Source organism: Patiria miniata, unplaced genomic scaffold, assembly GCF_015706575.1.
Source record: "Patiria miniata isolate m_02_andy unplaced genomic scaffold, ASM1570657v1 HiC_scaffold_20, whole genome shotgun sequence".
NCBI classification, from domain to species: domain Eukaryota; kingdom Metazoa; phylum Echinodermata; class Asteroidea; order Valvatida; family Asterinidae; genus Patiria; species Patiria miniata.
Window position 1 is genome coordinate 8,293,630 of NW_024037059.1, and position 8,355 is coordinate 8,301,984.

Below are 8,355 nucleotides of genomic sequence, written 5' to 3' on the forward strand. Positions count from 1 at the left end.
ACCAGAAGCAGCGGTGTGCCTTGAGCGTGTCAAATTGACGGAATCAAAGACCTTGAACAGTAACCCTGGCGCTCGTCCTCAATCAGGCATGGAGAAAAATACTGAATGATTAACTTCATAAAATGACTCCAGAGAAACAAGCCTAGCCACTCAACCAAGAACGCAACACTTACTAAAAACTGTACTTAAGTATTCAATGAAGATCAGAAAAAAAGGTCACAAAATAGAAGACTTTAAACAATACTTATAAAAAATGTATAGATCTCATCACACTTGTTTACACAATATGTTGTGGCCAGGTGATGCTGTCTTGTGCTATAAAAACCAAGCTTCTCTATTTTAAAAGTTCTGCATGTTTCAGTTGAATTTAACATGATTATAGGTGGTTTGAAAATATGCATACATTGCACACTACAGCTTTGTGGGGAAAAAGACATGACTGACTGTTTCACTATCACAGACTTGGTTCAAAAATATTTCCCCTTCCAACCCAGCCCTGCTCCCCACCGTAGGGGAACGCGTGATACAATTAATCAGAGTTTTAGGTTTTAAATGTGACGCGATCAAGCTAACTGAGTTGTCTGTTGGGAACTTCCAATTGGAGATTCAGGCCAAAATAGGGCCACTTCATCACATCACTTCATCTCTTGGTGTTCTGACTTTCATAATTTGTGAACTTAAGATGGTATCAGTGCATATGCATGCGGTTTTCACAGCAGTAATGCTGAGATTGTGCTCTTTTCAAATCTGTAAAAAAAAAAAAAACTGACCAGGGTTGACAAACGACTCATTTAGATTGATCGCATCACAAATGTTCTGATGTTTGTTTTTTTGGCAGCGAGTTTGGGGGGGGGGGGGGGGATAAAAGATGGGGATCCATCAATTGTTTAAATGTTTAGCCAACACTTCACAACGGCTGCCTCTTTGTGTGTGTGTGTATGCACTTAGCAGTCGCTTGTGGCTCTTTGCCCTGCGCTGCATCAAAAACCACTAACAGAATCAATTGTATCCAACATTACAATGGTTGACAGAGTGGACTCTGCGCTCAACAGTAGATGGTGGCTTGTTTTGATTTTTCTAGAGTACCAGCAGGAGGGACACAACGTGTGTGTGCGCTGGTTCACACGCGCATAGCTTGAAGTACATGTATGCAAGACTCCTGTTAATTATTCTGAATGCGTACAGACCAGTTGCATCTTTGCGGAGCATCAGGTACCAATGGTAATGCATTCAAATGCCCCCCTCAGTGACCCCAATCTCCCTTGTACTAGTACCGGTAGCTCTTGAGAGCAGGCTGTACATTTGTATGTAACATTCCTGACATTCCCCCTTAGACTTCTCTTCAGTTAAAATTAGTACAGTATGTGTCGCTTAAACAAAAGACTCATGAAAGTTTTTGAACAATGTTCAAAGTGAATGATGTTAAGGAAATGACCGTTTTATTGGCAGTAATTAACCCTAACTCCCTAGGCCTTTTTGCTAGGATGTAGCCTCAATCCTGCAAAATCCTCCAATTTGCCTCATGGAAAAAAAATAGCATATAGCCTCAATCCTGCAAACTCCTCCATTGTTTCTTGAATATATGGTCCGTGGAGGTGTGACCACTGCCTGCATCCTGCAAAATCCTGAGGCAGGACTGGCAATATGTTGAGGCTCGGCCAGTGACATCCTAGAGCAGTACGGAGGATTTCAAGCTTAATCCAGGCCTATATTTATGCATGGCTGAGCAAAAACTACACAAGGTCAGGCCCAAGACCTTGACAAAGTGCATCCTACAAAATCAGTAACGCACTTTTGCCATGTAGCCTCAATCCTCCAAGTTCCTCCACTTTGGCAAAGAGGATTTTGAAGGATTCAGGGCGGTTAGGGTTAAAGGATAACCAGAGGTACAGAGTTCAGTTTTTCCCAGTTAATAGCCCTCCTTTTGTTTGATCAGTCACAGACAATCAAAATGCAACCCTGTTCCCCTGCCATGCTTTTTACACAGGCTAGTCACCAACAGTCAGATCATATTTCATGTAGGCACTGTGACAGTCAAATTCCATCAACAGACAAAAGCAGGTGACTGCTAGGCACAGCTGGCTGATCAATCTCCTACAGTCAAAGCATAGCTATACATCAGGTTTCATAACAATCACAGCCAGTCAATTCTGCTTAGGCCAAAAAAAGTACTAGTTCTGCTTCCGGTTTCCCTACCTACAGTAGGGCCTACCCCATTCTGACAGCCCCTACCCTAATTTTTTTATGGGAAAAATGAGAAAAAAAACACCAAAAACCATCAATTTTTACCTTATACCCTTGACTTCAGGCAGACCCCTCCATATGATCGTACACAAACAAAATTGGCCAAAAAAAAAAATGTCCCTACCTACCTACCCTATTTTCAAATGCCATGTAATCGGAAGCAGAACTACTTTTTTTTTGCCCTATGAAGGCAGGGAGCCGCAAACCACCGTTAGCTTCAAATTGCTTCGGGTCGAAATGGTCAGACCCCTTAATGTTTTGGTCTGTCAGCAAGAGCAGGGGGTAAGGTGGATTTCACTTTTTCAAAGAGATCATTAACAAATTAAGTATCACTGAAAAGAGAATCACACGACAAAATAAATAACGTTTAAATCATTTACATAGGTGCTTACATTTTGGAGATATGCAATGTAACAATATAGCATTGTACTTTGTAGCAATTCGGTCATTTTTAGTGTCAATATTATTACTTTTATAACTCTACATTTTCCAAACCTATCAAAAACAAAGGGCCTATCATAGGAATCCTGATTTTTGAATGAGATTTTTACCTCTCATCAATTATGCAAGTACGGTAGTTTGAGGATTTTAACTTAAAAAATGTCACAAAAATGTAACTTTTTCAGCATTTGGGAAAAAGAAAAATTTCCCAATCAATTGTTAGTGAAATTCACCGAGACGAACATCGGAATGATGAGTATATTTTCCCCTACAAGATGATGACGTCATCTTTCCGAACCCAGTTAACTCTCGTGAGACATCAATTGGCAAATAAATGACAACTTTTCATGATGTCAAACCAAGAAGGCCGCACCCAAGAGATGGCGTATCAGGGAGTGGCTCTGATCGTAATTTTTACCACAAATAAACGATGTAAATTGGGATCTTTCAACCACCAAAATGTTCTTTAAAATGTTAAATTTGTTGCACAACAATGGCAGAAAAGGTTGGCGATCTACCCATGACATGGTATTGGTAGTTGAGTGCAATTTCAAAGTATTTTAATGTTTCTCAGTTCCTGATTCATGTCTTTCCAACATTTTTTGCAATGACTGACCTTCATTGAGATAATATATGGCAGTGTTGTAGGTCTCGAGACCGGTCTCGGTCTCGGTCTCGGTCTCGAGACCACTTTTTGCCGGTCTCGGTCTCGGGAGCTGTGGTCTCGGTCTTGGTCTCGGTCTCGGTCCCCTTTGGTCTCGATATTTTGGCTGGTCTCGAGTCGAGACCAGCCAAAAAGTGAGGGGGGCGGACTCCGCCCCCGGCCCTTTTAGGGTTAAGTAAAGAATCAGTTTAGGGCAAATGTGACTGCAGTGTGATGCTAATGGACATGTCTCTCTTGACTTTCTAGTGAGTGAGGCATAGTCCAATAACCATTGCTCCTCTTCTTATTTCTCGTTTTTATTGTGGGATGATCTGTTGAAACAAGCACTTTATAGCCATCCTCATTGATTCCAAATACAACTGAGATTTAAATCTTATGAATCAAGACTGAAACATTATTTTTACCGTCAGATTTTGTATTTTGAGTATGGGAGCAATTCAACTCTTTTTCTCTAGAAATATTGGTGATTTTTTTTCTATTTTCCTTTTCAATTTTTCCTTTATTCGTGGAGGCGGGAAAACGTTGTTTTTTTTCATTATATTTATAAATGGATATTTATCAATTCGTAGACTGTTAAATTGGCATTAGTGGTGGACAGCTGAATTTTGTGATCTCTTTATTAAGATAGACACGACTTGGGAATAGAGTATGCAAATTACGTGAAATGTTCACAGTTACTACTCAATACTGACATGTTCTTTATCCCAATTATATTTTTTACGAAATGGAGCATGCCATTTTTTTTTTATCATACGGTCACTTTCTTTTGACTCGCCATGTATTCATCTTTTCATCTGTGATAAACACAAATTGAGCTACTGCCATAGTCACACAAAAATAGAGTCTAATTGCCTGCCTCGTCTCCTTCCTAAATGTCAATTGCATTTGCATGAGTCGAAAAGAATTGTGTTCCATTAATCGCTATATGCTGTTTACGGCCATCACAATAAACTATTAATATATTGGCAATATGTCGTACTTGTTAATCACTAATAAAATATTCAAGTAAATTGCCCAGCAAAGTAGCTGATGCGGTTGATACGATGGCACGGTACAAAACACAGAGGGGTGCGCACTGAGCTATGAATCCTAAAAGTACATCTCGCCCACCACATTCAGTTTGTGACAGCGCCCTTCTATTGTGTCGGCCATATTCTCAAATAGGCTAATGACGATGATGATGTCACGCCCCAACTATCGCATCGGTCCCAACTATAGTTAGGACTGTCCCAACTATAGTGCGGCAGTTGGGTCGGCCCAACTATAGTTAGGACTGGAGTTGCGCCGGATGCTTCATGCTTGATAGATCTTGTTGGATTTTAAATGTTCCGCGGCGCTGGCACCGTGTATTCGTCGTGCATGCATGCCGCAAGGCTGGCCGGTCACGTGGTACTGCCTAGTTGGATGAGTTGTCCAGCTGCTGGGTTTTATTATCCAGCAACATTTTGCAAAATTCAAAGATTGCCATGGCCAGCCAACTTTAGATGGGCCCCTACCATAGCTAATGTCAAAGGTCTCAAGTCGGACATGTAATAAGCAGAGCTGTAGAGAATGTTTTATAGTCGTACATCAATGTAAACTATAGTTGGGACTGCCAAATAAAAATATTGCGGTGGCCCAACTACAGATGGTCCCCACCCATAGATCATTTCATTGGTCCCCAGTAAAGTCAGATGTATTAGAGTTGTAGGAAATGTTTTATAATCGTACAACAATGTACACTATAGTTGGGACCGCAAAATAAAAAGATTGGGGTGGCCCAACTATAGATTCGCCCCATCAATAGCTAATTTCAGTGGTCCCCAGTAAAGTCAGACGTGTATCAGAGCTGTAGGGAACGTTTTATGGTTGTACATCAATGTAAACTATAGTTGGGACACCGCAAAAAAAAAAGATCGGAGTGGCCCAACTATAGATGGGCCAGCCCAACAATGGAACTTACAGTTGGGACCGTCCCAACTATAGTTGGGGCAGGCCCAACTATAGTTGGGCCAGCCCAACTGTGGAACTACAGTTGGGACAGGCGCAACTATAGTTGGGACAGGCCCAACTATAGTTGGGACCGATGCGATAGTTGGGGCGTGACAATGACAGCGGGCAGATTAACAGAAGATAGATCAGGCAAATAGGGTTCATCAATCTTCTATAGTATATGTAACGTTATTGACATTAAACAAAAATAAAGTGGCATTACATTTCAGCCTTAGCCAGGCCTTCTTCAGAGGTAAATGACAGAGGAACAAGAAACAAACATGTTGGGGACACACAAACATGCAGGGTTGGAAGGAGAATCACAAAGAGGGATGGGGGGGGGGGGCAGACCAATCCATATCTGGCTACCATCTCTCAATTTGTTGGTCTACATGTACAAATCTATATTCCATGACTGAAATTTTAAAAAATAAATCAATATTTTCTTGCTCCAAATTTTTTTTCGAATCAGGTTTACAAGGAGGTCCAATGTAAAATTAAAGTTGCATTTGAATATCCGTTAGTGGTCATTGCTGAAACCAAGGGGTGGCTGTGGAGTTTAGGGTCCGAGTTCCTATAACAGATGAAACATCCACCTTTAACTTTTTACTTTTGTCAAGTTTCAACATGTTCAAGTTTTGCAAAAACTAGTACAAATTGTCGTACTCCTAAGTTAGAGTTTCTTCATCAGATTTACACTTTATAGTAGTTAAACAATTTAATTTTTTTTTTAAAGTGGCAAAAATATATGGAGTTCATCAAATAAGGTTTTCCCCTTCTTTAAATTAGGTTGTTTCCAATTTTTTTAATTGATTGTGACAATAACAAATTCTGTTGCCATGTTGTAATTTATGGCATGAAGCAAACACGAAGAGCAATCGGATGACACAATTAAACAGGCACAAGTGATTCCTAACTTTCAATCACTTCCTTCACATCCCCATGAACATCAACATCTCAAGGACAGACTGTTCAGCTGTAATTAGTGTCTTGTTGTTTATTTAGATTATTGTTATTTATTATCCGCGGTCTCGGTCTCGGTCTCGGTCTCGGACCATTTCGGTCTCGGTCTCGGTCCGCCTTGAAGGGGCTGGTCTCGGTCTCGGTCTCGGTCTCGGTCTCGCAACTTCAGGTCTCGGTCTTGGTCTCGGTCTCGGACTATCCGGTCTCGACTACAACACTGATATATGGAAAGATTTCCATATCTGGCCATCACTTAATTGCACAAACCTAGTAGTAGTAGTATGAGGCTGGACTGAAAATTTCTAAATGTTTTCTCAGTAAATGCTTCCCTGCTAAATTGGACTTTTGAAGACATAGGCCTATTGTCACTTTCTGATGGCTGATAGTGATAGGTCACTGAAGGGAAGCATTAGGGAAAGAATGTTGCAACCTGACGCTGCTTTTTTCTTCATAATCAATCATCTAAATCATTCAATGAAGGGGATTGAAGGTCAGTGATTGCAAAAATGATATGAATGAATCTGGGACTGAGATTGAGAAATATTTCCAATTGTGTTTAACTTAGAAAATGTTCTGGACTCTCCATAGACTTTGTACACAACCGCAGAAGTAGCGTCAGGTTGCAACATTCTTTCCCTTTTTCTCAGATACAGAGCATAGACACTGATACTTAATTTTGATAGAGCAAGGATCAGGAAGTCAATCATCGAAATGATGAATCACAAGTTTAATGCATCACAAAATTACATTAGGTCATGTAGGTAGGGCCTAGGCCTAATTGGAATTCTGCATGTCTTTTCAATTTTGAGAAATATGCCCCAGCGACTCACCTGCAGTCTGTACGTTCTGTCCGGTCTTTCTGTTCACACCAAATTGGACGAAGTTACGATGAAGAGCACAATTTCTCCGGGATTCCAACTTCTCCAAACGGTCCGACCTCCGTCTTCGAAACTAATTCCGTTTCATGCATGTATGTCATTCACGTGTACTTGTTTATCGTTGCCAGAGGTGCGAGACGATAATACATGATCATAGGGGCTCCATTTTTCCAAAATTTTGAAACAAAATCGGATGTTGATGATTCATAATGCAAAAACATACACCAGTAATACATTTTCTGTCACATATAAATGTATCGTATCATTAAAATATAACACCTTCTAGAATTGAATTGAATAATAACGATAACAAAAAATAATAACTGCACGACACCCCTATTTTGCTAAATAGACACGACCATGGTCGGAAACGTCCTTGTCAACTATTTTCTCATAAATTATAGGAGGCCCTCTGTTGACTTTAGGGACGAGGGTTATTGTAGCTTTTCAGCCTTTTTATATTTCTTCAGAATATTGACAAAATACCTCATATTTTAGTAAACTGAACGTTTTCGCTCCTTTCTCATCTGCACATTGTTCTCTCTTGGCTAAAAGTGAATAAGCCACTGATTATATTTAATCCTATTTTTTTTCAAATAATAAATAAATCACAGATTAGCAAGTTTTCCAATTTCTTTTCCTGAAATCTTTATTGTAAACTGCTTGAATGACAAGTGATTCATTAATTAAACAAATTATGATTTCACCTTGCAAAAGTTTAGGTTCCCATGATTTGCTTATAAATTTCAAAACGCTGGTATATATTTTCCCTTTTGTGTCCCTTTCTTATTTAACAAAATTAATTAAATTTGCACAAGCCTCTCATAAAAACCTCTGAATTGTTTGGTCAAATTCCGAAAATAACTCTGCCCCCCCCCCCCCCCTCTCAGAAAGGATTTTTTTTTTCTTTTAAGAAAATGATTATATTCCAGCATGACAGTAAAGCCCGTGGCTAAAGATATGTGAAGTCTTAAAGAAATACCACAATCCACCAAACTGATGAAGTTGAAACTACGGCAAAACGTGAAAAATATCCAAGAATAGTTTGAAAAATCTGTCACCATGAAAATTATCAACAAAACAGTCATAAAATGTATCTGTATAGATATCAATACTTACGGACCCTGTGCATACGGAGTTTTTACTGCTTACTCTAACATTTTTCAAATTAGGAGCCTATGCCTGTTGTGTTTT

General features: G+C 39.7%; 1 protein-coding gene across 2 annotated transcripts in view; it reads right to left on the minus strand.

The window, feature by feature from the left end:
- LOC119727508 (serine/threonine-protein phosphatase with EF-hands 2-like) overlaps positions 1–7,292 on the minus strand; it is a 54,502-nt gene extending 47,210 nt beyond the window's left edge. For both annotated transcript variants that reach the window (XM_038199402.1, XM_038199403.1), the window contains exon 1: positions 7,114–7,292. The gene's annotated coding sequence lies outside the window, so the exon portion shown is untranslated. The remainder of the gene's footprint in view (positions 1–7,113) is intronic.
- Between the last annotated feature and the right edge of the window lie 1,063 nt (positions 7,293–8,355).